This window comes from Schistocerca serialis, chromosome 10 (assembly GCF_023864345.2).
Source record: "Schistocerca serialis cubense isolate TAMUIC-IGC-003099 chromosome 10, iqSchSeri2.2, whole genome shotgun sequence".
Lineage (NCBI taxonomy): Eukaryota > Metazoa > Arthropoda > Insecta > Orthoptera > Acrididae > Schistocerca > Schistocerca serialis.
Window position 1 is genome coordinate 111,703,809 of NC_064647.1, and position 23,293 is coordinate 111,727,101.

A 23,293-nucleotide genomic window follows, 5' to 3' on the forward strand; every position below is an offset into this window, starting at 1 on the left:
CCAAATGTAAGTACCACACCCTGTCAATGTCAGTCGGTTTTAAGCACACTGGACAAATTCACTGACAGAGAAAAAATTGCAGCACTACGAAGGAGTTGCGCGATGTAAACCGAATGTTGTAGATGTCTTTGTACATCTGAAATATAACGTCTGTTCAAATTTCGCGGCAGTCGCATGATAGTGGCGCTAGTAGCGCTGCTATGAGGATGAAAGTCAAGTATACGTTAATTACGCGCTATAACGGTCTTGACAGTCCAAGACCCAGGCGATAATTGTAGGCAAAACCACCCCTTCCTTCCGTCTCTTCGACTTCTGTATCACCATTTATGGCCGTCGTATCACCTTCACTCCCACCCTCAAGTATCTTGGCGTCACCCTTGACCGTCGCCTCTCCTGGACCCCCTATCTACGGACTATCCAAGCCAAGGCACGCTTCCAACTCCGTCTCCTCCTTTCTGGCTGCACATGGGGTCTGGATCCCTCCACCATCCTCTACACCAATAAATTCCTAATCCGCCTTATCCTCTGCTACGCTCATTCTGCCTGGATCTCCACCCCTCCTATCTTTTACAAATACCTTCAAATCCTAGAATGCCATGCACTCCGCCTCGCCTATCGCATCCGCCTCCCATCCCCCAGGCGGATCCTATATGACCTCATCCCATTCCCACACCCCCTCCTTTTCCTCGAACGGATACGGATCCTTTACACCTCCCAAAACTTGATCCCCCTCACCCACTTGTCTCTCCCATCCCCGTCCACTGCTGCGCCTACATTCCCACATCCCACCTGCTCTCCATCTCTCCACCCTCCATATCCTCGCCCAAGGTGGCTTCCACCAACTCCCCCTCCCTGATGATGCCCTCATCCCCTCCATCTCCCCCCCCCCTACCAACTTTGATCCTCCTCTACCGCACCCTGTCCTTTTTCCCATGGGCACCCTCTCTCCCTCCTCCCTTCCTCCCTCCCTCCCTCCCTCATCCTTCTAGGCTTCCCCTACCTCCCTACCTTCTTTCCTCCATCTCCTCTGCCACTGGCATCTAAACCCTCCCCTCTCCCTCCTCCTCCTCCTCCTCCCCTCGCCCCCCCCCCCCCGTTTTCCCCTTTTGGCAGGTTGGCTCAAATGGCTCTGAGCACTATGGGACTTAACATCTATGGTCATCAGTCCCCTAGAACTTAGAACTACTTAAACCTAACTAACCTAAGGACATCACACAACACCCAGCCATCACGAGGCAGAGAAAATCCCTGACCCCGCCGGGAATCGAACCCGGGAATGCGGGCGTGGGAAGCGAGAACGCTAACGCACGACCACGAGATGCGTTTTGGCAGGTCCCCAGACTCGTACACGTCAAGTGAACATTCGTGCGCCGGAGATCGTTGCCAGTGTTTCTGTGTGCCATCGTGTTAGTGATTCAGTCTTTCGTCATTTTTGATCCTTCGTTCACGTGTGCCGTATCTGTCGTCTCTGTTAGTACCCGAGTGTAGAACGTTTTTCTTTGGACGCTGCACTTGTGAACGACTTCATGTATTTTTAAATTGTCTATCCACCGTTTTGTTTCGTTTTTCGATGTCTCCACTTGTAATAAATGTATTATCTGTGGCCGAAGAGGGGCGTAATATTGCCGCTGCCGGCCTATTTTTGTATAAGGTGTCAAAATAACAATAAAGGAAAAAAACGTCTTGACCGTTAGTCACCTTCGATACGGTGAATTGATGTTAGGAACGCCTTTAGGCAACAAAGACACCATTGTTAACAGTTCACTGGGAGTGAACGAGGTCGTGTAATGGCCTACAGGAAGTTGGATGTTCCTTCTTCTATCCCGCAGAAAGATTTGGCAGGAATGAAGCCAATGTACATCATTGCTAGAATCGGTGCTCACGAGAATGTACATGCAGAAGAACACTGGGCCATCGACGGCCACATGGCACTACCAAGAGGGTTGACCATCGTGTTCGGCGTATGGTTCTGGCGCTTCGTACTGCATGTGCAGCGATTCGAGCAGTAGTGACACAAAGGACTCTCATAAATCGGTTCCTTCAAGGACAACGTGCAGACCATTGACCCCAAACCCAGTCATTTTATAACCGCTCTTTTAATTAAGAACAATATTATCAGGCTTATTGTCATACAGGAGAGAGATGATCTATAACATCAGAAATAATTAATAGCACTGAAAAAGCTTTAATTAAAATTATCGAAGTATAATTTCCCATCAGAATAACGCCCGCAGGAAAGTAGCGCGTCAGGGAAATCAAGGAGGGTTTAATGCGACTAATTTTTTTCCCAAATTCTACTGTATAAACCATGCGTGGGTATTGTTAGTTCAGTTGTCTTGTTATCTGCGCTCTGAATAAGTCTACGTAGCTGCGGCTTGCGATATAGCGGGCATTTTCGTTTGTTATCGTACGGAAGGGATCACGGCAATTTTGTTAAACTGCAAGAAAATTGACTATAGTTAATTTTTATGCGACACACTTTTGCCATAAGGCCACGAACTAAGAATATCTGAGGAATTGTGTGGGTGAGAAAAAGGAGCACTCGGTATTAAATTCTGTTACATTCTGAATAACTGATAATAGGATCTGGGGACTATAAAGGGACTTAAATTGAATACAATAACGGAACAGGACACTTATCTTTGTGAAAGTAAACGCGTATGAAGTTTGAGTGACTGTATCGCCATATAGTAACGGACCATAGCCCTTGCTATAATATCTTTGAGTGACGAATTATAAAAATCACGCACATTTTAGTTGCCGTAATTGCCGAGAGTAATTGTAGGACCAACCCTCCTTTTGCCTCTATGCTAAACGCAATCATTCATGATCATTTAATTATTATTGAGTGTTGTTAATAAAAATGTAAAGTTATTTCCATAATTACGCGTGTATTAGTAAATAAGAACTAACATCCAAAAACGTTATTAACTATCTCGTCGTCGGTAATGGAGCAACAAATGAAGGGTGATCGACTGAGCAAAAAGTTTACATTAATTATTAGAATGAAAACCCGAAATTTAGTCGCCGTTACAATGAAGATGTTTGTGGCTGCCGCACCTAAAATATACAGGGTGAAAAGTATTTAAACCGACAAACTCTGGGAGGTTGTAGGCGACATCAAAATAAATATTTTTCCCTCATATCATTTTTTCCTATGAGGAGTATTTAAACCGTTAGAGGAAGATTTCTCTGGCAGCAAATTAATTAAACCAACAAAAACTTTTCCATTTTTTTATGACCAAGAGGCAACACATTAACACAACCCAATTTGAATTGCAGCAGATTTTCAAAAATGCCTCCATTGACACGTAAACAAAGGTTACACCGTCGGATCATGTTCTGTCTGACACGGGCAAAACCCTCAGGAGTATCCTGAATTGATCCTGCTGCTGCTATTATCCGGGCAACTAGATCCTCTTCTGATTCAACAGGAGTTGCCTAAACAAAGTTACGCATCTCTCCCCACACGAAAAAGTCTCGCGAGGGGACATACGTGGCGATCGAGCAGGCCATGGTACAGGACCACCTCTGCCAATCCACGTTTCTGGGAAACGTCGGTCCAGGAATCGACGCACACGACTACTGAAATGTACCGGCGCCCCGTCATGTTGGAACCACATGCGTTGTCTTGTAGGGAGCTTGATGTCTTCCAGCAATTCTGGCAATGCTCTGGAGAGAAAATTGTAATAGTGCCTGCTGCCATTTAATGGCCTAGGCAGCAGAAACGGCTCAATTAAACAGTCCCCAACAACACCGACCCACACATTAACGAAGAACCGCACTTGATGAGCGCTAGTAACTGTGGCATGTGGGTTATCCTCACTCCAAACATGCGAATTGTGCATGTTGAAGACTCCATCACGCCCGAACGTTGCTTCATCGGTAAACAACACAGAGGCTGGAAATGTAGGATGCATTTCACACTGTTCCAGATACCACTGGGGGGGGGGGGGGGGGGGGGGGAGGAGGGGGGGATAATCAACTGGTTCCAGGTTGTGGACACGCTGTAAGTGAAATGGCCGTAACAATTTCTCTCGAAGGACTGTTCTTACATTCGTCTGATTCGTCCCCATGTTACGTGCAATTGCACGAGTGCTGACTGAAGGATCCCGCTCCACATGCTGCAAGACAGCTTCCTCAAATTGCAGCGTTCTTACCGTGCGACGGCGTCCCTGTCCAGGTAATCTGCTAAATGACACAGTCTCACGCAGACGTTGGTACACAGTTGCAAAGGTCGTATGATAACGGATACGGCGATTAGGATATTGTTGTTGATAAACCCGCTGTGCAGCTCGTCCGTTGTGGTGCGCTACGTAGTACGCACCAACCATATCAGTGTACTCACTCCAGGTGTATCGCTCCATTAGTAAACAGAGACAATGCACTACTACAATGTGGACAGCAGTTGCCTACAACTGAAGAGTGTAATACGCCCTCTAGCAACTGAAGATCGCAATATGGCCTCTAACAATTGAAGAGCGTAATACGGCCTCCACCGGTGTAGATAATGCTCATAGGAAAAAATGACATTAGGGAAAAATATTTGTTTTGATGCCCCCTACAACCTCCCAGAGTTTGTCGGTTTAAATACTTTTCACCCTGTAGATATAACAAACAGTCTGGCATCTACAGTAGGTAACCACATCAATAACTTATGTCAGAGAAGTCGATGAGAGCAGATCGACGGAGGGTGGCTACAATTTACGACTTCCAGTGGTGTTAAAGATGAGCTCATTGGAGAGCAGGGTGGATTGTGCTTTATGACGAAAGCTGGTTGTGCCTCAGTGCCAGTGATGGCTGTATGTTGGCTAGAAGAACGCCAGGTGGGGGCTTGCTGCCAGCCTACCTGCGTGCTGGACACACTGGACCTACACCTGGAGTTATGGTCTGGGGTGCGATTTCGTATAACAGCAGGAGCACACTATCCAACGCACCATGACTGCAAATTTGTACGTCAATCCAGTCGTTCGAGTTACTGTGCTGCCATTTATGAACACCACTCCAGGGGATGATTTCCAACACAATAAAGCTTGCCCACTTACTGCTCTTGTAATCCAACACGCTCTACAGAGCGTCGACATGTTGCCTTGGCCTGCTAGATCACCAGATCTGTCTCCAATCGAGCGTATATGGCGTAAGTAGGCTGCTTAGGTTTTCATGTTGATAACGTCAAGTGGTGCTCTGTATGAAAATCGCTGACTGCGCTGTGTGCAGTCGGTGCCTGGTTGGACTCTTTGTTGGAATTTCGCTATTGTAGTGTTGGGCAGTTTGATGTCAACAGCGCGTATCATTGGGCAATTGGAATTGAGCCACCAGCAGTGGTGGATGTGGGGAGAGAGATGGCGGAGTTTTGAGCGGACGATGTGGACGTGTGTCCGTCAGAAAAAGGAAATTTGTTTAATTGGATGTCACAAAATTATATATATATATATATATATATATATATATATATATATATATATATATATATATATATATATATATACTGGGTGATCAGTCAGTATAAATTTGAAAGCTGAATAAATCACAGAATAATGTAGATAAAGAGGTACAAATTGACACACATGCTTGGAATGACATGGGGTTTTATTAGAACTAAAAAAATACAAAAGTTCAGCAAATGTCCGACAGATGGCGCTTCATCTGATCAGAATAGCAATAATTAGCATAACAAAGTAAGACAAAGCAAATATGATGATTTTTACAGGAAATGGTCAATATATCCACCATCTTTCTACATCAATAGCTGTAGTCGAGGAATAATGTTGTGAACAGCACTGTAAAGCATGGCCAAACTTATGGTGAGGCATTGGCGTCAGATGTTGTCTTTCAGCATCCCTAGAGATGTCGGTCGATCACGATACACTTGCGACTTCAGGTAACGCCAAAGCCAATAATCGAACAGACTGAGCTCTGGGGACCTGGGAGGCCAAGCATGACGAAAGTGGCGGCTGAGCACACGATCATCACCAAACGACGCGCAAAGAGATCTTTCACGCGTCTAACAATATGGGGTGGAGCCCCATCCTGCATGAACATCGTACGTCCCAGCAGGCGTTTATCAGTCAGGCTGGGGATGATGCGATTCTGTAACATATCGGCGTACCTCTCACCCGTCACGGTAACAGTTACAAAACCAGAATCACGCATTTCCTCGAAGAAAAAAGGCCCGATAACTGTAGATGTGGTAAATCCAACCCATACTGTGACTTTCTCGTCGTGCAATGGAGTTTTCACGACAGTGCTAGGATTTTCGGTAGCCCAAATTCTGCAGTTGTGGGCGATGAAAGACCCTCGGAACGTGAAATGAGCTTCGTGGGTCCACAGCACGTTACTCAACCAAACGTCATCTTCCACCATCTTTTGAAACGCCCACACCACAAATGCCCTCCGCTTCACTAAATCACCAGGTAACAGTTCATGATGCCGATGGATTTTGTACGGATGGCATCGGAGGGTACGCCTCAGGGCCAGCCAAATAGTAGTGTATGGAAATGGAAATGAGCGTTTGGCGTCAGTGGCCGGGAGGCCCCTCGCGGGGCAGGTCCGGCCGCCATATCGCAGGTCTTATTACATTCGGCGCCACATTGGGCGACCTGCACGCCGGATGGGGATGAAATGATGATGAACACAACACAACACCCAGTCCCTGAGCGGAGAAAATCTCCGACCCAGCCGGGAATCGAACCCGGGCCCAGAGGACGGCAATCCGTCACGCTGACCACTCAGCTACTGGGGCGGACGTAGTGTATGGAATGCCGGTGGGACGTGCGACTGCACGAGCGCTGACTTCCCCGTGCATAGACTAACCCGCTGCAGTCTCCATTTCTTCCTGAACTGCCTCAGCAGCATTACGCCTTGCGCTCGGTCGGCCAGTACGGGGTCTATCGTCTAAACAACCCGTGGCTTCGAACTTCGAAATCATTCTCGCCACAGCTGCATTTGTCAACGGACCTTTACCCGTTCGAATCCCCTTCCTATGGTGATAGTATCGTAACGCTGAACTCGCACATTCCCCATTCTGATAATACAGCTTCACTAAAAGCGCCTTTTCAGGTAACGTTTTTCTGTTCAGCGCCATCTGTCGGACATTTTGTGAACTTTGTGTGTGTTTTTTTAAATTTTTTTTAAATATATAAAACCCCATGTCATTCCAAGCATGTGTATCAATTTTAACCTCTCTATCCACATTATTGCGTGGTTTATTAAGTTTTCAGATTTATACTGACTTTTTGATCATCCAGTATATTATGAGTTTTGAACACTATTAAGGTAAATACATTGTTTGTTCTCTATCAAAATCTTTCATTTGCTAACTATGCCTATCAGTTGTTAGTGCCTTTAGTAGTTAGAATCTTTTATTTAGCTGGCATTATTGGCGCTCGCTGTATTGCAGTAGTTGGAGTGACGAAGATTTTTGTGAGGTAAGTGATTCATGAAAAGTATAGGTTATTGTTAGTCATTGCCATTCTTTTGTTGAGATTATTGAAAGTCAGATTGCGTTGCACTAAAAATATTGTGTGTCAGTTTAGTGATGATCAGAACAAGTAAAGAGGGAAATCTCTGAGTACGTTCAGTTTTGCTCAGCTGTTTGAAAATCAAAAAATTGTAAGAGGTTTCCAGCACTGTCATTTTTAATTTTTTCTAAGGGGACGTTTCAATGGGACATCATCGGACAACAACCGCACAACCGCAGCTTCGTCCACAAACACCATCAAGTACCTCTGTGTTGACAGACCAACTGCAACAGTCATGGAACTCCACCCCAAAATCTGACATCCGGCACCTATGGAACACAAAGCGTGCCCTTTTGCATTCAACATTCTGACAGTTACATCAGATATTAATGTATCAGCATTTCACACCCACTCACATTAGACTGTGACCTTGCAGTGTTACCTAGACACATACAGGGTGTTACAAAAAGGTACGGCCAAACTTTCAGGCAACATTCCTCACACACAAAGAAAGAAAAGATGTTATGTGGACATGTGTCCGGAACGCCTAATTTCCATGTTAGAGCTCATTTTAGTTTCGTCAGTATGTACTGTACTTCGATTCACCGCCAGTTGGCCCAATTGAAGGAAGGTAATGTTGACTTCGGTGCTTGTGTTGACATGCGACTCATTGCTCTCCAGTACTAGCATCAAGCACATCAGTACGTAGCATCAACAGGTTAGTGTTCATCACGAACGTCGTTTTGCAGTCAGTGCAATGTTTACAAATGCTGAGCTGGCAGATGCCCATTTGATTTATGGATTAGCACGGGGCAATAACCGTGGCGCGGTACGTTTGTATCGAGACATATTTCCAGAACGAAGGTGTCCCGACAGGAAGACTTTCGAAGCAATTGATCGGCGTGTTAGGGAGCACGGAACATTCCAGCCTATGACTCGCGACTGGGGAAGTCCTAGAACGACGAGGACACCTGCAATGGACGAGGCAATTCTTCGTGCAGTTGACGATAACCCTAATGTCAGCGTCAGAGAAGTTGCTGCTGTACAAGGTAACGTTGACCACGTCACTGTATGGAGAGTGCTACGGGGGAAACAGTTGTTTCCGTACCATGTACAGCGTGTGCAGGCACTATCAGCAGCTGATTGGCCTCCACGGGTACACTTCTGCGAATGGTTCATCCAACAATGTGTCAATCCTCATTTCAGTTCAAATGTTCTCTTTACGGATGAGGCTTGATTGCAACGTGATCAAATTATAAATTTTCACAATCGACATGTGTGGGCTGACGAGAATCCGCACGCAATTGTGCAATCACGTCATCAACACAGATTTTCTGTGAACGTTTGGGCAGGCATTGTTGGTGATGTCTTGATTGGGCCCCATGTTCCTCCACCTACGCTCAATGGAGCACGTTATCATGATTTCATAGGGGATACTCTACCTGTGCTGCTAGAACATGTGCCTTTACAAGTACGACACAACATGTGGTTCATGCACGATGGAGCTCCTGCACATTTCAGTCGAAGTGTTCGTACACTTCTCAACAACAGATTCGGTGACCGATGGATTGGTAGAGGCGGACCAATTCCATGGCCTCCACGCTCTCCTGACCTCAACCCTCTTGACTTTCATTTATGAGTGCATTTGAAAGCTCTTGTCTACGCAACCCCGGTGCCAAATGTAGAGACTCTTCGTGCTCGTATTGTGGACAGCTGTGATACAATACGCCATTCTCCAGGGCTGCATCAGCGCATCAGGGATTCCATGCGACGGAGGGTGGACGCATGTATCCTCGCTAACGGAGGACATTTTGGGCGTTTCCTGTAAGAAAGTGTTTGAAGTCACGGTGGTACGTTCTGTTGCTGTGTGTTTCCATTCCATGATTAATGTGATTTGAAGAGAAGTAATAAAATGAGCTCTAACATGGAAAGTAAGCGTTTCCGGACACATGTCCACATAACATACACTCTTGGAAATTGAAATAAGAACACCGTGAATTCATTGTCCCAGGAAGGGGAACTTTATTGACACATTCCTGGGGTCAGATACATCACATGATCACACTGACAGAACCACAGGCACATAGACACAGGCAACAGAGCATGCACAATGTCGGCACTAGTACAGTGTATATCCACCTTTCGCAGCAATGCAGGCTGCTATTCTCCCATGGAGACGATCGTAGAGATGCTGGATGTAGTCCTGTGGAACGGCTTGCCATGCCATTTCCACCTGGCGCCTCAGTTGGACCAGCGTTCGTGCTGGACGTGCAGACCGCGTGAGACGACGCTTCATCCAGTCCCAAACATGCTCAATGGAGGACAGATCCGGAGATCTTGCTGGCCAGGGTAGTTGACTTACACCTTCTAGAGCACGTTGGGTGGCACGGGATACATGCGGACGTGCATTGTCCTGTTGGAACAGCAAGTTCCCTTGCCGGTCTAGGAATGGTAGAATGATGGGTTCGATGACGGTTTGGATGTACCGTGCACTATTCAGTGTCCCCTCGACGATCACCAGTGGTGTACGGCCAGTGTAGGAGATCGCTCCCCACACCATGATGCCGGGTGTTGGCCCTGTGTGCCTCGGTCGTATGCAGTCCTGATTGTGGCGCTCACCTGCACGGCGCCAAACACGCATAAGACCATCATTGGCACCAAGGCAGAAGCGACTCTCATCGCTGAAGACGACACATCTCCATTCGTCCCTCCATTCACGCCTGTCGCGACACCACTGGAGGCGGGCTGCACGATGTTGGGGCGTGAGCGGAAGACGGCCTAACGGTGTGCGGGACCGTAGCCCAGCTTCATGGAGACGGTTGCGAATGGTCCTCGCCGATATCCCAGGAGCAGCAGTGTCCCTAATTTGCTGGGAAGTGGCGGTGCGGTCCCCTACGGCACTGCGTAGGATCCTACGGTCTTGGCGTGCATCCGTGCGTCGCTGCGGTCCGGTCCCAGGTTGACGGGCACGTGCACCTTCCGCCGACCACTGGCGACAACATCGATGTACTGTGGAGACCTCACGCCCCACGTGTTGAGGAATTCGGCGGTACGTCCACCCGGCCTCCCGGATGCCCACTATACGCCCTCGCTCAAAGTCCGTCAACTGCACATACGGTTCACGTCCACGCTGTCGCGGCATGCTACCAGTGTTAAAGACTGCGATGGAGCTCCGTATACCACGGCAAACTGGCTGACACTGACGGCGGCGGTGCACAAATGCTGCGCAGATAGCGCCATTCGACGGCCAACACCGCGGTTCCTGGTGTGTCCGCTGTGCCGTGCGTGTGATCATTGCTTGTACAGCCCTCTCGCAGTGTCCGGAGCAAGTATGGTGGGTCTGACACACCGGTGTCAATGTGTTCTTTTTTCCATTTCCAGGAGTGTATTTCAGGAGTGTCAAACAATGTTAAGCGACTCATTCATGATCTCATGGAGCTACCAAACAGTGGAAATATTGTTTGCTAAATTGCAACCAGTGATACAGATGATTCGTAACATTTTGTATGGGATTACAGTTGGGTAGTTTAGTGGGTTATTCGAGGTGATATGGGAAGCCTGAGGTCAAAGGTGCAGGCCTGTGAACAGGACTGTTGTCGCCTTGAAAAACGAGTGTCCGCAGCATACCACTCGTGAAGATGTAGAAGAAAGGGCAACACTTGGCCACCGATATCGCAGAAATAAAAATTCTGGTTCATGTTCATGGTACTATGAATGAGTCGGTCCAACCCATGATATAAAGAACAACCTCAAAATATCAGAGAATCACTTCCGGCCTTGAACTACACCTTCCATGTGTGAGGCTCGAGCTCCTCACTGGGATGTCGCTGAATTTGATGCATCGCACCATTTGGAAAGAGGCGAAATCGCGACTAGCTGGACCACCCTGCGTGCCTCCTCTTCTGTGATGGAGATGTGTAGCTTTATGTATACAGTGGCCTTTAGTGAGGTCACTGTCATCAGTTTTCTGCTACATCTGCAGTCTCATGCGTCTTCACTTCATGCTAATCATTGCTTCCTTCTTAATGCTGGTTGGTGTATGATGTGTAATCAAAAAGTAACGGGAAATTTTGCTTTTCTTTATTATCAACTTTGTCCTATTCAAAGTTGTTGTTCTTGTGGTCTTCAGTCCTGAGACTGGTTTGATGCAGCTCTCCATGCTACTCTATCCTGTGCAAGCTTCTTCATCTCCCAGTACCTACTGCAGCCTACATCCTTCTGAACCTGCTTAGTGTATTCATCTCTTGGTCTCCCTCTACGATTTTTACCCTTCAATCTGCCCTCCAATAGTAAATTGCTGATCCCTTGATGTCTCAGAACATGTCCTACCAACCGATCCCTTCTTCTAGTCAAGTTGTGCAACAAGCTCCTCTTCTGCCCGATTCTATTCAATACCTCCTCATTAGTTACGTGATCTACCCATCTAATCTTCAGCATTCTTCTGTAGTACCACATTTAGAAAGCTTCTGTTCTCTTCTTGTCTAAACTATTTATCGTCCACGTTTCACTTCCATACATGGCTACACTCCATACAAATACTTTCAGAAACGACTTCCTGACATTTAAGTCTATACTCGATGTTAACAAATTTTTCTTCTTCAGAAACGCTTTCCTTGCCATTGCCAGTCTACATTTTATATCCTCTCTACTTCGATCATCATCAGTCATTTTGCTCCCCAAATAGCAAAACTCCTTTACTACTTTAAGCGTCTCATTTCCTAATCTAATTCCCTCAGCATCACTCGACTTAATTCGACTACATTCCATTATCCTCTCTTTGCTTCTGTTGATATTCATCTTATACCCTCCTTTCAAGACAGTGTCCATTCCGTTCAGCTGCTCTTCCAATTCCTTTGCTGTCTCTGACAGAATTACAATGTCATCGGCGAACCTCCATGGATTTTAATACCTACTCCGAACTTTTCTGTTGTTTCCTTCACTGCATGCTCAATATACAGATTGAATAACATCTGGATAGGCTACAACCCTGTCTCACTCCCTTCCCAACCGCTGCTTCTCTTTCATGTCCCTCGACTCTTATAACTGCCATCTGGTTTCTGTACAAATTGTAAATAGCGTTTCGCTCCCTGTATTTAACCCCTGCAACCTTCAAAATTTGAAAGAGAATATTCCAATCAACATTGTCAAAAGCTTTCTCTAAGTCTACAATTGCTAGAAACGTAGGTTTGCTTTTCATTAATCTAGCTTCTAAGATAAGTCGTAGGGTCAGTATTGCCTCACGTGTTCCAATATTTCTACGGAATCCAAACTGATCTTCCCCGAGGTCGGCTTCTATCAGTTTTTCCATTCGTCTGTAAAGAATTGGGGTTAGTATTTTGCAGCTGTGACTTATTAAACTGATAGTTCGGTAATTTTGACATCTCTCAACACCTGCTTTCTTTGGGATTGGAATTATTAAATTCTTCTTGAAGTCTGGGGGTATTTCGCCTGTCTCATACATCTTGCTCATCAGATCGTAGAGTTTTGTCAGGACTGGCTCTCCCAAGGCTGTCAGTAGTTCTAATGGAATGTTGTCTACTCCAGGGGCCTTGTTACGACTCAGGTCTTTCAGTGCTCTGTCAGACTCTTCATGCAATATCATATCTCCTATTTCATCTTCATCTACATCCTCTTCCATTTACATAATATTGTCCTCAAGAACGTCGCCCCTGTATAGACCCCCTATATACTCCTTCCACCTTTCTGCTCTCCCTTCTTTGATTAGAACTGGGTTTGCATCTGAGCTCTTGATATTCACGCAAGTGGTTCTCCTTTCTCCAAAGGTCTCTTTAATTTTCCTGTAGGCAGTATCTATCTTACCCCTCATGAGGTAAGCCTCTACATCCTTACATTTGTCCTCTAGCCATCCCTGCTTAGCCATTTTGCACTTCCTGTCGATATCATTTTTGAGACGTTTATATTCCTTTTTGCCTGATTCATTTACTGCATTTTTATATTTTCTCCTTTCATCAATTAAATTCAATATTTCTTCTGTTACCCAAGGATTTCTACTAGCCCTCGTCTTTTTACCTACTTGATCCTCTGCTGCCTTCACTATTTCATCCCTCAGAGCTACCCATTCTTCTTCTACTGTATTTCTTTCCCCCATTCCTGTCAATTGTTCCCTTATGCTCTCCCTGAAACTCTGTACAACCTCTGGTTCTTTCAGTTTATCCAGGTCCCATCTCCTTAAATTCCCACCTTTTTGCAGTTTCTTCAGTTTTAATCTACAGGTCATAACCAATAGATTGTGGTCAGAGTCCACATCTGCCCCTGGAAATGTCTTACAATTTAAAACCTGGTTCCTAAATCTCTGTCTTACCATTATATAATCTGATACCTTTTAGTATCTCCAGGGTTCTTCCATGTATACAACCTTCTTTCATGATTATTGAACCAAGTGTTAGCTATGATAAAGCTATGCTCTGCACAAGGTTCTACCAGGCGGCTTCCTCTTTTATATTCACCTACTATGTTTCCTTCTCTCCCTTTTCCTACTCTCGAATTCCAGTCACCCATGACTATTAAATTTTCGTCTTCCTTCACTATCTGAATAATTTCTTTTATTTCCTCATACATTTCTTCAATTTCTTCGTCATCTGCAGAGCTAGTTGGCATATAAACTTGTACTATTGTAGTAGGCGTGGGCTTCGTGTCTATCTTGGCCACAATAATGCGTTCACTATGCTGTTTGTAGTAGCTTACCCGCACTCCTATTTTCCTATTCATTATTAAACATACTCCTGCATTGCCCCTGTTTGATTTTGTATTTATAACCCTGTGTTCACCTGACCAAAAATCTTGTTCCTCCTGCCTCCGAACTTCACTCCTTCCCACTATATCTAACTTTAACCTATCCATTTCCCTTTTTAAATTTTCTAACCTACGTGCCCGATTAAGGGATCTGACATTCCCCGCTCCGATCCGTAGAACGCCAGTATTCTTTCTCCTGATAACGACGTCCTCTTGAGTAGTCCCTGCCCGGATATCCGAATGGGGGACTATTTTACCTCCGGATTATTTTAGTCATACAGTAAAGCTGCATGCCCTCGGGAAAAATTACGGCTGTAGTTTCTCCTTGCTTTCAGCTGTTCACAGTACCAAAACAGCAAGGCCATATTGGTTAGTGTTACAAGGCCAGATCAGTCAATCATCCAGACTGTTGCCCCTGCCACTGCTGAAAAGGCTGCTGCCCCTCTTCAGGAACCACGCGTTTGTCTGGCCTCTAAACAGATAGTGTCGGAAGTTCCATGCGGCTTTTCGCGGATGATGCTGTAGTATACAGAGAAGTTGCTGCATTAGAAAATTGTAGCGAAATGCAGGAAGATCTGCAGCGGATAGGCACTTGGTGCAGGGAGTATCAACTGACCCTTAACATAGACAAATGTAATGTATTGCGAATACATAGAAAGAAGGATGCTTTATTGTATGATTATATGATAGCGGAACAAACACTGGTAGCAGTTACTTCTGTAAAATATCTGGGAGTATGCGTGCGGAACAATTTGAAGTGGAATGATCATATAAAATTAATTGTTGGTAAGGCGGGTACCAGGTTGAGATTCATTGGGAGAGTGCTTAGAAAATGTAGCCCATCAACAAAGGAGGTGGCTTACAAAACACTCGTTCGACCTATACTTGAGTATTGCTCATCATTGTGGGATCCGTACCATATCGGTTTGACGGAGGAGATAGAGAAGATCCAAAGAAGAGCGGCGCGTTTCGTCACAGAGTTATTTGGTAACCGTGATAGCGTTACGGAGATGTTCAATAAACTCAAGTGGCAGAGTCTGCAAGAGAGGCGCTCTGCATCGCGGTGTAGCTTGCTCGCCAGGTTTCGAGAGGGTGCGTTTCTGGATGAGGTATCGAATAAATTGCTTCCCCCTACTTATACCTCCCGAGGAGATCACGAATGTAAAATTAGAGAGATTAGAGCGCGCACGGAGGCTTTCAGACAGTCGTTCCTCCCGCGAACCATAAGCGACTGGAACAGGAAAGGGAGGTAATGACAGTGGCACATAAAGTGCCCTCCGCCACACAGCGTTGGGTGGCTTGCGGAGTATAAATGTAGATGTAGATACCCCTCCGTTGTGGTTGCACCTACGGTACGGCTATCTGTATCGTTGAGGCATGCAAGCCTCCCCACCAATGGCATGGTCCATGGTTCAATGGGGGCTCTTCAAAGTAATTCCCATGAAACACACTAATGAGCCTAAACATTACGACCACCGCCCACCGTGAGGTTCAATGCTTCCTGGTGATGTTGCGGGCATGTGACGCAATAAGGAAAGAAAGCAATCAGAAGAGAAACGAGTGGGCAGTCATAACAGCGAAGAGCGAAGATACGGGCCGCGAGTGAGGAAATCTACTGGTATAAGTGGTTTTGACGAACAGCTCATTGTTATGGCGTTGCGGCTGGAAACGAAAAACTGGTGGTCGCCTGTTGGCGTACTGCTGTCGTGAGTGGTTGAAGGATGTTGAAGTAAGGAGGAGGTCGTATGGTATTGGACGATCACGTCTCATCACAAAACGTGGATGTTAGAGGATCACTCACTGTGCAATCCAAGATAGACAGCGATCTGTGGCAGGTCTGACGACAGCGAACAATGCTGGTGCAGGCAGCCGTGTTTCAGAGCAGGCTGTTGAGAGGTCACTGTTGAACAAGGAGCTCCTCATCACACAACCCTTGCGTGTTGCTGTTCTAACTCAACGACATCGCCAATTATGATTGCAGTGGACACAACATCACTGTTTCCTCCAAGGATCAATAGAGACACGTCGTATGTCGAATAAATCGCATGTTGGGTCCTTCCTCCAGGGCAACAGCTGCACGAAACATGTGTACAGCTCCGTAGATGCAGACCGGTAAAGACACAGTTATGCTATGGGACACATTGAATTGGGTTCCATGGGATCTGTGGTGGTGATCGAAGGCATCGTGACTGCAGTGAACTACATAAACATTTTTGCAGACCAGGTGCATCGCTTCATCCTTGGAGTCTCGACCTATGGCGATGAAGGATAATTACCCCTATTGAAAGGTCAGAATTGCGCTACAGTGGTTTGAGGGTCATTACAGTGAATGGCATCGATGTCTTGGTCATCAGACGTGCCTGATCTGTACCTGTTGGAACACATATTGGGCACCAACTGTTTGCCTTTAAACCACCATCCGGTGCATAGACATCTGATATAATAGTGGAATACTGTCAAGGGCTTGTAGAACCATGTCAATACTATAGTGCGTTTTAAAAGTGGAAGAACATGCTATTAAATGGATGGTCGTAATGTTTTGGCTCATCTGTGTGTAATCGACTTGTGCTAGCGCTTTTTACAATCTTGGAAGCACTTCTGGAACACACTTTTCGTTGTGGTCTTCAGTTCCTCCAGCGGTTCTGTTTTTATCTCTTCATTGGTGTCAAAAAGACGTCCATTCGCGGTTCTGTGTGTGTGTGTGTGTGTGTGTGTGTTGGGGCTTATGGGCGCTCAACATCGAGGTCATCAGCGCCATGACACACATTAAAAGGAACGAATGTGGACAGACCTAAGAAAACTAAAGCACACACTCAAAGAAAGCAGGAAAAGAGGGAAAATGCTACATAAGAAAGTAAAACCTAAGGAAAGGGGAAACATAGCAACAAGAATGTCACAGGAAATTGTGATTGGCTGGCCACTTACATAAAATATGGGCGAGCTTGTAACACAGTGAGCAAATTAAAATCCTGTCCCTAAAATCTTTGTAAAAACATTTGACATGGCACAGAACTTTACAACTTTAGCCACATTAGTCCGAGTGTTGCCTAAAAGAGATGGCAGGTCCGCTGGCAAGTCAGCCGCAGCCCGCTGGTCAGAAAATAAAACGCAATCCTATAAAACGTGGCGCACAGTGATTCTCTTCAGCCTAGGGAATGGAAAGATGTCGCAAGGAGTCATGTATGGCGAATACGTTGCCCGAGGCTACATACCGGTTTTGTTTTTTGCCAAAAAATCACGAAAAAGTGTTGAGGTATGAGCCGGAGCATTATTGTGTTTCAGTTTTGTCATAATTATGGTCATTTTCTTTGGGCTGCTTCATGCAAACGGCTCATAACTTCCAGGCGATATTCCTTATTGACAATACAATCCTAAGGGAGGAAGGCATGATAAAGTATCCCATTGCGATCAAAAAAAGGAACGCATGATAAAGTATCCCATTGCGATCAAAGAAAACAGTGAGAACAGTCTCCACGTGTGATCGAACTGGTAGAATTTTTTGCGGTCTTGTTCTTTCAGGTAGTTTCCACTGGGACACTGGGCTTTGGTTTCAACGCCATACCCAGATACCCATCAGTCGTCACCTGTTATAACTTTCTCTACAAGTTCTGGATCGTTGTCGACTTCATTCGGCAATTCCTGGGCAATGTCTACACTACATCGTTTTTGGCCGAAATTCGAAAATTTCGGAACAAACGTTGCTGCTATACGTTTCATGCCTAAAACATCCAAAAATATTGTTGGTATGAGCCAAAGGATGTGCCCACATGATCATAAACCTCTCCGATGGTGATATGGCAATTTTCCAGAACAATTTTCTTTACTTCTTCGACATTGTCGTCAGTAACTGATGTGCTAGGGCATTCAGTGTGGTCGTCGTCTTCAGCGTCCTCTAGACCTTCTTTGAAACGTTCATACCACCCGTAAACTCTTTGGCTTAATCATAGCGGATTCGCCAAAAGTCACAGTGAACATTTCGAATGAGGGGCTGTACTTTACTCCGCTTTTAAAGCAAAATTTAATGCAAATTCTCCGATCCAACTTTTCTGATAGTAAAAATTCGCCGAGCACTCGAAAATGCATATAAACTTTTCGACCTTCAGCAAATATTCAAAACACCTAAAAAAGCACATATAAATCAGGAGCATATGTACCAACAAGATAAATAGGAATTTGAAAGTCGGATGTATACAGCCCGTGAAATTAAAAATTCTCGTTACTTTTTGATCACACGACGTATGCGTGCCATCCGCTGCATCATCCATACTCTGAAATCTCTTCCTCCCTCGCCACCTCTTTCCTTCCACACATCCTTCAAAGCTGTTTTTATAACACCCTCTTTTATTCTTAATATATGTCCAATACAGATTCGTTTCCTTCTTTTCAACTGCATCCAGTAAGTCTCTAGGTATACCGTCTTTGATTAGTAATAAAAACGTCCTGGGTTCGAAACCAGCCACAGCTTAAATTTTGGTTAATAATCAGTATTGGTGGCTGAAACTTCTTGCATAATAAGTCACCCTCATTCTGCCAACGGCCTTGTTAAGATTCAGGGCACTCTCTTGTCCTTGCGGTGGAAAAATTCCCTTAAAAAGTAAAGAATCACTAATGATCAACGGCATGAGTATGCAGAAGGCAATGGAAACCATTACATTAATAACACATAAAATGTAACCACGGGACATGTGGCCTGTAATTGAAAAAGTGTCATGATGATCGCAAAGGCTTCTGATTTCCGAGAGGGGATTGCCAAAGGGGAGGTGACCATAAGAAAAAACTTGAATAACCAACGAAAGGATAACGTTCTACGAGTAGGGGCGTGGAATGTCAGCAGCTTGAACGTGGTAGGGAAGCTAGAAAATCTGAAAAGGGACATGCAAAGGTTCAGTTTAAATATAGTATGGGCAGCGTAGTGAAATGAAAAAGAGACGAGGATTTCTGTTCATATGAGTATAGGGTAATATCAACAGTAGCACAAAATGGTATAACGGGAGTAGGAGAACGAATAGTTTAGGTATACATGCCGACGTCGCAAGCTGAAGATGAAGAGATAGAAAAAGTAGGATATTGAAGGGATAATACAGTACGCAAAAAAAAATACAAGTGGCCCATCGGGACCATCCGACCGTCGTTTCATCCTCAGCTGAGGATGTGGGCAGGAGGGACGTGTGGTCAGCACAACACTCTCCCTGTCGTTATGATGGTTTTCTTTGACCGGAGCCGCTACTTTTCGGTCGAGTAGCTCCTCAATCGGCATCACAAGGCTGAGTGCATCCTGCAAAATGGCAACAGCGCATGGTGGCCGAGATGGTCACTCATCCAAGGGCCATGCACGCCCGACAGCTCTTAACTTCGGTGATCTGATGGGAACCGGTGTATTCACTGTGACAAAGCCGCTGCCCAAGACAGACCATAAAGGCACGTGCAAATCTAATCGCTATTGGGGACTGGATCCAGCTGTTGAGGAAGAAGTAGAAGAAGTCAGGAGAATTTTGGTTTGGGACAAGGAAAGAGAGAGGAGAAAGACTAATTGAGTTCTCTATTAAATTTCAGCGAATACTCTGTTCAAGAATTACAAGAGGAGGAGATATATCTGGAAAAGGTCACGTGATAGGGGAAGGTCCCAGTTAGATTACATCATGGTCAGACAGTTTCCAAAATCGAATAATGGATTGTAAGGCTTACCCAGGAGCTGACATAGACTCAGATCATAATTTAGGAATAGCTCAATATGCACTATAGTTGGAATGGACATCTCTAAAAAGGGCAATCACAGAAGTTGGAAAGAAAAACGTAGGTACAAAGAAGGTAACTGCGAAGAAACCAGGGGTAACAGAAGAAATGCTTCAGTTAACAGATGAAATAAGGAAGCACAAAAACGTTCAGAGAAGTTCAGGAATGCAGAAATACCAGTCACTGAGGAATAAAATAAACAGGATGTGCAGGGAAGCTAAACTGGCTGCATGAAAACTGTGAAGAAATCGGAAAGAAATGATTGTCGGAAGCACTGACACCATACAGGAAAGTCAAAACAACGTTCGCTGAAATTAAAGGCAAGGGTGGTAAAAAAATGGAAATGTCGTGTGGCTAGGGTCTCCAGTCAGGTAGACCTGCAGTCTGGTGCAGTTCTTTTGGTTTGAAGCCTCTTCGGCGACTTGCGTGTAGATGGGGATGAGATGATGATGATAAGAGACATCACCCAGTCTGTGAGTGGAGAAAATCTCCAAGCTAGCTGGGAATCGAACCCGGGCCCCTTGACATAACAGTCCGTCGAGCAGACCACTCAGCTATCGAGGTGGACCAGGGCAGTAAAATTAAGAAGGCAACGGGAATACCACTGTTAAATGCAGACAGGAGAGTGGATATGTGGAATGAGTAAAAGGAAGACCTCTATGAGTAGGTCGATATGTCTGGAGTGATCGAAGAACGAACAGGAGCCGTTTTAGAAGAGATAGGGGCTCGAGTATTAGGATCAGAATTTAAGAGAGCTTTGGAGTACTTAAGATCAAATAAGGCAGAAGGGATAGATAACATTCTATCAGAATTACTGAAATTATTGCTAGATGTGGCAACAAAACAGTTAGTCACGTTGGTGTGTAGAATGTATGGAGTCTGGCGACATATCATCTGACTTCCGGAAAAATATCAATTCCGAAGACTTTTTAAGAGCTGAATAATGCGAGAGTTATCGCACAATCAGCTTAATCGCTCATTCATTCAAGTTACTGACAAGAATAATATACAGATGAATGGAAAAGAAAATCGAGTATGTGTGATTTGACGATTACTTTGGCTTCAAGAAAGGTAAAGGCATCAGACAGGCGCTTCTGACATTGCTGTAGACAATGGAAGCAAGACTAAAGAAAAATCAAGACACGTTCATAGGATTTGTCGACCTGGAAAAAGCGTTCGACAGTGTAAAATGGTGCAAGATGTTCGAAATTCCGAGAAAAATAGAGGTAAATTATAGACGAAAGTAATGAGAAGTAGCAGAAATGAGAATAGCGAGAAACTTAACCTCAGGATTGATGGTTATGAAGTTGATTAAGTTAAGGAATTCTGGAACCTAGGCAACAAAATGACCAATGACGGACGGAGAAATGAGGATATCAAAATTAGAAAGTACACTCCTGGCCAAGAGAAGTCTACTAGTATCAAACTTAGGCCTTAATTAGACGGATAAATTTCTGAGTTTGTACTTTTGGAGCACAGCATTGTACGTTAGTGAAACATGGGCTGTGGAAAGAGCGGAGCAGAAGAGAATCGAAGCATTTAAGATGTGGCAGTAAAGACGAATGTTGAAAATGAGATGGACTGTTACGTAAGGAGTGAGGAGGTTCTGAACAGAATAGGAGAGGAATGGAATATGTGGAAACCACTGACTAGGGGAAGGGACAGGATGATAGGACATCTGTTAAAACGTCACGGAATGATTTCTGAGGTACTAGAGGGAGCTGTAGAGGTCGGAAACTATAGACGGAGATTGGAATATATCCAGTAAATAATTGAGGTTGAAAGTGCTTCTGTAAGAGGTTGCCACAGGAAAGGAATACGTGGCTGGCCGCATCAAACCAGTCAGAAGACTGGAACTTCCCGGCAGATTAAAACTGTGTGCTGGACCGAGACTCGAACTCGGGACCTTTGCCTTTTGCGGGCAAGTGCTCTACCAACTGAGCTACCCAAGCACGACTCACTCCCCGTCCTCACAGCTTTACTTCCGCCAGTATCTCGTCTCCTACCTTCCAAACTTTACAGAAGTTCTCCTGCGAACCTCGCAGAACTAGCAATCCTGAAAGAAAGGATATTGCGGAGACATGGCTTAGCCACAGCCTGGGGGATGTTTCCAGAATGGGATTTTCACTTTGCAGCGGAGTGTGCGCTGGTATGAAACTTCCTGGCAGATTAAAACTTTTTGCTGGACCGAGACTCGAACTCGGGACCTTTGCCTTTCGCGTGCAAGTGCCCTACCAACTGAGCTACCCAAGCACGACTCACGGCCCGTCCTCACAGCTTTACTTCTGCCAGTATCTCGTCTCCTACCTTCCAAACTTTACAGAAGCTCTTCTGCGAACCCCGCAGAACTAGCACTCGTGAAAGAAAGGATATTGCGGGGACATGGCTTAGCCACAGCCTGGGGGATGTTTCCAGAATGAGATTTTCACTCTGCAGCAGAGTGTGCGCTGATGTGAAACTTCCTGGCAGATTAAAACTGTGTGCTGGACCGAGCAGTCAGAAGAATGATGAGTAAAGAAAAATATTTCTTTGCTCTTCCACTGATCTCATTTCATTTTTCACTCTGTCCAACCAATTTATTTTTCCACGTTCCGCGCTGTCCACATTTCAAATGCCTCTGACCTTTCAGTACTTTTCTGCCTCCGTGTACACTTTTCAGATCCATATAGGCAAAAAATTTATTAGACTTTTCCATACATCCATATACATTTTGCTGCAGATCACCGTTTCTTTTAAGATGAATGTTTCTACACTGCCGTTCGGGTTTTAATTTCTGTGCTGCACATCCAGTCGGCTTCAGTCCTGCTTCTGAGTTCTTTAAACATTTGCAGGAGTTCTAATACTTCTCCATTCAGCTATATGTTTACCTTTTTATTTACTCCCAGTGTCATTACTGTTGTTTCTTTTGTATTTGTTTTCATTCTATAAATCATTTCCTTTCGATTCAGTGACATACACTATGTTCTGCCCGCTTTCAGACTATTTACTCGCTTCGTTGGTTGAGAAGAGCTTCTGCCAGCTTTTAAACGTATTGTCATCGAACTGCCGACTGTTCTTTTGGAACCGAGGTTTTAAACAGCATCCAAAACGACCAGTGCCCGTTACTGGCTCACTTTGTAGACCTCTGGGAAGAAGGCGACACGCATTTCTAACGACAGCTTCTAAAAACCCTACCACAACAAAGGTCAAAAATTAATTATGATTGTAGTGTTGCTCACGCTGCTAAATATTGCATTTTTGGGCAACAACAAAGTTATATTATGTGGCAGGTGTCATCAGAGCACAGTTAATACAGTCATTTCATAAAATAATGGATACACTAGGTGTTGTGGATTGGCAAGACAGCC

At 45.1% G+C, this 23,293-nt stretch overlaps 1 long non-coding RNA gene and 1 other non-coding gene across 3 annotated transcripts in view; one reads left to right on the plus strand and one right to left on the minus strand.

Moving 5' to 3' along the window:
• Window positions 1-23,293, plus strand: part of LOC126425008 (uncharacterized) — an 80,768-nt gene that overhangs the window by 41,194 nt on the left and 16,281 nt on the right. The window lies entirely within an intron of this gene.
• On the minus strand, window positions 21,825-21,899 carry Trnal-caa (transfer RNA leucine (anticodon CAA)). The gene has a single exon. It is a non-coding gene; the product is annotated as a tRNA-Leu (tRNA).